Source organism: Nothoprocta perdicaria, unplaced genomic scaffold, assembly GCF_003342845.1.
Source record: "Nothoprocta perdicaria isolate Ctin4 unplaced genomic scaffold, notPer1 scaffold_37, whole genome shotgun sequence".
NCBI lineage: Eukaryota > Metazoa > Chordata > Aves > Tinamiformes > Tinamidae > Nothoprocta > Nothoprocta perdicaria.
This window is the reverse complement of record NW_020455610.1, coordinates 5,096,628-5,102,789: the sequence shown is the minus strand read 5'-3', so window position 1 is coordinate 5,102,789 and position 6,162 is coordinate 5,096,628.

Sequence of the window (6,162 nt, the reverse complement as noted above, 5' to 3'; positions counted from 1 at the left end):
TTCCCTTCCCTTCCCTTCCCTTCCCTTCCCTTCCCTTCACGTTTTTTCTTTTATTATCTCAGGAAGAAACAGTTCAACCATCTGGTTGACTCACTCACTCAGCTGATAAAACCAGTCAATATGCTCAACCAAATATAGCCATTTATCAAAAACAAAAGACACTTTCATTCATTTCTTTGTTAAGATAAGTTCATTTTTCCCTTCTGTGCCCAATCATTCTCTCCTTTCTTTCCTTTCCTGAGTTTCATGTGGATGTTGCTCTTGGCCATCTCTCTTCTCTTAACCGTCTTTAATTGTAGGGTTTTACTAATAAGTGACACCAATATAACAGGGTGCATTAGAAAATGGTAATTGGATTTTGAACATCTTTAGTTAATATTGTAAAATTGAAATGCTCTTCACCTTTCAAGTGTGCTACAGCGACTGCTATCATTAGTAAATACAGTTTTCTCTGTCTTAAAAAAATGAAAAAGATGGTGTGGGAAATAAAGACGTGTCAACACATAATAGACTCTACAGATGAAAAGAATATGGGAATAAAAACTTCACTTACCAAATCACTAAGAACTTTACATCTTGAGAAAAGATGTCTTATTTTAAAATGTCACAGGACTATGCCTAGAGGCAACATTTGTTCTGCTTTACAGAAAGAATTGCAGAAATAATTGTTTCTCCTTGTTCTATGATGAGAGCAGTTAGAGAAGCACTCAGCCAAACATGGCATGTATAAAATTAAATAGCCTGGAGYGTTCATTTGTTCAATTGTGTTCAGTGTTCAATTGTGTGCAGTTCTGGGCTCCCCAGTGTAAGAGAGACATGGAACTTCTAGAGAAGGTTCAGTGTAGAGCACTAAATAGAAATCATTAAGGGATTGGAGCATCTATCATATGAAGAAAGACTAAGCAAGCTGAGCCTGTTTATCCTGAAGAAGAGAAGATAGAGAGGAGATGTGATCAATATGTATGAATACTTGAGGGGAGAATGTAAAGAAATTGGGGCCAAACCAAAGGGGCCATTGGTAACAGGACATGGGGTAATGAGTAGAAATTAAAACACCAGAAGTTCCATCTTCATGTGAGGAAGAACTTCTTTCCTGTGAGGCTGTCAGAGCCCTGGAATAGGCTGCCCAGGGAGGTTGTGGAGTCTGCTTCTCTGGAGATCTTCCAAACCCACCTAAATGCCATCCTGTGCCATGTGCTCTAGGTGTTCCTGTCTGAGCAAGGAGGTTAGACTAAGTGATCTATAGAGGTCTCTTCCAACCTCAGCTATTCTGTGATAGCTTGTTTTTGTTTTAGGTGGGTGACACAATTTTGACCTTGTATCCTTATACATGATAATGTTATCTGAAAAGTCTTTTACACAGACCCATTCCACTATGCTTGTATACATACTGCAACACATACACTGACAAAGATCCCGTTTAAGAATTTATCTGCACCTGAAAACTCTAAATAGTGAGAAAAGCAACTACTATCAGGACACTGCTACTGTGTCTCTGCTTACTGAAATTACATGGGGATAGCTTCCTATCTGCACACATACCTGACGGTATGACACATGCCTACATCCAGGCAACTCCATAGTCTCAAAGGACAAGTTTCGTCCATGGGCTCCAAGAAGAAAGTTCCTGGTATGTCTCCCAACAGTTTTAAAGGGGGATGCTTCTGTCAGAATGACTTGTGGAAAAAGTGGAAGAAGTTGGCTAACTGCTGAGTCTTTCCAGGAGTCAAAGCTCTTGCAAAGAGTGTAGAGTATGATTGYTCCCTTGATCCCCACTGCACAGAGGCTGACTGTGCACATGATTCTCTTCCCATCACCTTCTTCCCAGCATATTTCTTGACTGAGTGCTTCTGCATATTCTGGCTGAGGCCTGGGCACCATTCCTCTGAAATAGGCCCTAGGACATTCATACCAAAGAGGTGATCTTGCCTGCAAGGAGCAGGCCTGACAAAGTTGTTTTCCAGCCCTGAGACGGGAATCAAGTCCCCATTGGGCTCAGAAGGAGGATTTCCCAGGCMATTGGTGGGTCAGACTCTTCCACTTTATGAGTAATTTTCAGGTGGAAACTACAGACAGTCCTGAAGACTACACTGGGAATCTCCTGCTTTGCCTAGATCAACCCACAGGCATAATGTATTTTCTCAGCTGTGCTGATTAKCATCCTGAGTGAAAGACCTGTCCATCCCAGAACACCCTTTCTGCCACATAACTAGCTAAATAATAGATGAGACACCTGCAAAACTTAGTTAAGGTAGCTAGGAGATGCGTTAGAGACTCTTATCACTATCCAGACAGCAACTGAAATCTATCTAAGATTGAAAAAATCAAAAAAAAAATCTTTTTTAACAGTTTGTCCTCAGACAGTCATACCTGTGCAACACTATATGGACTATGATTTCATAGGTTATTTCTAGTTGTCTGGTTACCTTTCCTTGAAACTTAGCCTGACTGTTATCTGGACTTAACACTTACGTGGTTTTGCTATTTCTTCAGCCCTATTAAGCTTTCAAAGCCTTGCCACATAACAAGCCTTTGACAGAATATAAAGAAACCTTCCAATATCCTCTCTCCATGATACTTATTCATTATGTTGTGGGGCAGCTAACTACTGTCATAATATCATTGTGCTTTATTTTACAAACTTCCAGTAATACTGCCATGATTCATATTTAACATAGCTCATAAAATGTCTATTTTCTTTTGTGGGAGCAAGAACCTCATAATTACTCACTTTAAATTAATGAAACAATATACTTGAATGTAAGTGTATTGAATATACACAAGGTTATCAAGTTATTAAAATACAACATATTTAATTCTGAGACTTAAACTTGTGTTCTTTGCAAAATTTTAGGAAAGAACTTATACTAAGAGGTTATTATGCTGGCCAAAATACACTGGATAACTTTTATAACTGTAGAAAGTGTGTCCTTTCACTGCTTCCATAGTTCGTAATTGTCAATTGTCTCTCTAAATGATGTTCAAACTTTTGGCTAGGAAATTTGGCTTAATTTTCTTCCTCTTTGCCCTGATAACAAAATTTTTAACAGGGTGATATGGAAGACATTTGAAGAAGTAGCAACCATACTTACAGTATCAATAATTTTAAAAATCCTTCACCAACTGTGACTTTGATTATCATTTTTTTTTTTTAACAAGGAACCTAAAATGTCAGCTGAAGTCTCTCTAATTTGTAATTGTGGGAACTGAATTAATAAATGAACCCAGAAAACTAATATTTTGATGTTAAGATCTTAACAACCACCTACTCATACCCTCCCATAGTGAAAGAAAAGAGTGGAAATGGCATTTAATCATCAAATCAAGCATTAATTAGAATCTTTGAAAATGTCAGAGCAATGTAAGTATGGTACTTAGGATAAGCACAGTGACAGAAAAGATGTATTCTTGTTTTTTTAATAATAAAATAACCTTTATTTATGAAGATAATCATTTGTATGCTGATGTAATTGAAGGTCTATAACAGAATAAATTATTTTCTGCTCGTTTAGAATAAAACAATAAGAAAAACAATTCAACAATTCATACTATCTTACAATAGTATCTTAATTTTATATATAGGGGTTTTTGCCCTTTCAAGGAATCTGTATATCTTTGTTAAATACGGAAAGAAACTAAGACAGTTAAGATTAGARTCTAAGTACTTAGTACAGATTCCATTTGCTTTTCTACAAGGCCATTTTTTTCTTATACTGTGTGAAGTGTCCTGCGGACAAAGTTCTTTAATGCAAGGTTTCTGTTACATTGCACAACACCTTCACTTGAACATTAGGTCTGACTAGAGGAATCACAGAATCACAGAATCAACATATATTGTTGTGACCGATTAGCAACTAAGAGAAAATTATTTCTTAAGGACTGATTGTAACTTCACAGAATCACAGAATGGTTAAGATTGGAAGGGACCTCTGGAGGYCAAACATGGACACATAGAGTGTGTGGCACAGGGTTGCATCAAAGTGGGTTTTGAAGATCTCCAGAGAAGGAGACTCCACAACATGGAGGTTGAAGATTGAGTGCTTCATACTCAAATACAAATGACAATAAAKGCTGAGGTTGTTTCGTCCCCTGCATGAGGTCATTTGGTGACCTCTGAAATTTCATAGAGTATCCCATTGTGAAGAAAAACACACAACTTGCCATAGATTCTTAGTCCTCAGGCACTCAGGCACTACAAAACCTGTCATCCTTTGTGCCAGCTGCTGACACTGGGACTCTCATTCCACTTTCACCCCAGCACCCTCTTGACCTTCTGTCAACATTCTTCCTAATGCAGCCCAGGATAACACTGGCCTTCTTGTCCACAAGAGAAGAATGCTTGCTCCTGGTTAACTTGTCCGCAGATATGTCCCAAGGGAGACATAACTGTCCCAGATATGTCCCAGATGTGGGATGTTAACAGAAAGTTCCTTTCTATTAGAAAGGAACTAGAAAGTTTCTAATAGAGAGTTTCCTCAGAAATGCCCTGTATCAGGTTACCAGATGCAGGGCAGAACACTGTTTTATCCTGCTAGCTGGAACACCAGACCAACAGCTCCTGGAGAGACAGTGTCTTTGGTATAATGCTTCTGAGTGTGCACCATTAACAAGGCAGGATGAAATAGAAATTCAAGGTGTAAATACTGCTCCTCTCCACTTATTTCAGTGCTGTACTTTTTTTTTTCCCTTTTATTTATTTATTTTTAGCCTAAACTTCAGTGCAGAAGTGTTTAAAATGGCAACCACTCAGGCACCCATACTGTGCCTTTGTTGAATCTTCAAATTGCTTCTATAAAGAAATAAAGTCTAAGAAGCCTTGCCAGAATACATTTCCCAGGCTAGGGACACAGCTTAGAGCTCATCTCAAGAGTTCTTAAATAATATCATATATTCTGTGTACAGGATGATGATGCAGTTTTTTTATTCTGTCAAGAAAATATTCTGGACTGTACAGGATGCTAAGATTCTTGTGAAACACATACTTAACAAAAGCTTTCTCAGTTTTGTTGCTGTCATAAGCAAAATTCATCAACTCATCATTCACAAATGTACTTTTACTTATTAAGGAGGAAATAAATGGTTATCTCTAGGACTTTCAGGTATATCCACAACAAATTTAATATAGCGATATCTACAGAGCAAATTCTGATACAAGAATTGCCAACAGCTGTTAACACCACAAGACTTTCTCAGACATTACAAAAATCCAGCAGTCAGCATTCTCCAAAACACTTTACAAAATAAGTTTTTCTCACAGTTGCTAGCACCTGCCAGAAAAATGGAAATGGGTTGCTTCTACTCTATGCCCAAAGTTGTAAAGGGAAGCTGTTAAAATTTTTATTAGGTATCCTTCTCTCACATACTTTCTGCATCTGTCAGGGGTGTCTGGTTTCCATTGCCAACTGATGTTGTTTCTGACAAAAGAGCGCTGCTCTATCACAATCTTTTTAGGCTCATCACTGTCTGGATTTATTCTGTAGTCCAACACAAGATCCCTCAGTGCCTCAAAATTGATCTTTTGTCTGTTTGTTGCATTTAGAGTAATGTCTTTAACCTTTAAAAATACTTTGCTTCAGACTGCAAACAGCTGTAGGAATTGGGACCTGATGACGCAAATTCAGTAATGTGCTCATCTGGCAGCAACTCATTTGCCAATTCACTTAAGGAGCTGGAGTTGCAGTCCGCAGACACACGATTATCACAGAGCCTGTCATGATGAAGGTAGTAGTCTTGCAGGGTCTCTAACAGATTGCAAAGCTYAACATGTGAAGAGGCAAGCAACAAAAATGTTAGTGTTGTGCTGCAGTCACGCATGCCTTAGTGTGCTTCTCTGAGACATTAGCAACATCCTCACTGTTGAGAATCTGAGATGGACACTGTATATGCTGCAGAATGAAGTAATCATATATTTTGACTCGTCTAAAGAAAGAACATGCATCCAGAGCACCATTTCTCCCCACTGAAACCTGTTGGAATCCTTAACGAACAAGTGTGTGCAGTAAACTGCTGATGAAGGACAAAATGGCAGTAAACTGCTGATGCAGAACAAGTGGATACAATAAACCACTGAAGTAGCCAGACTGAACTAGGTCATGACAAAGAAATCCAGAAATGGGACTCTGAAGCAGAAACGAAACTGTGAGTTGATCAATGATTGGATGC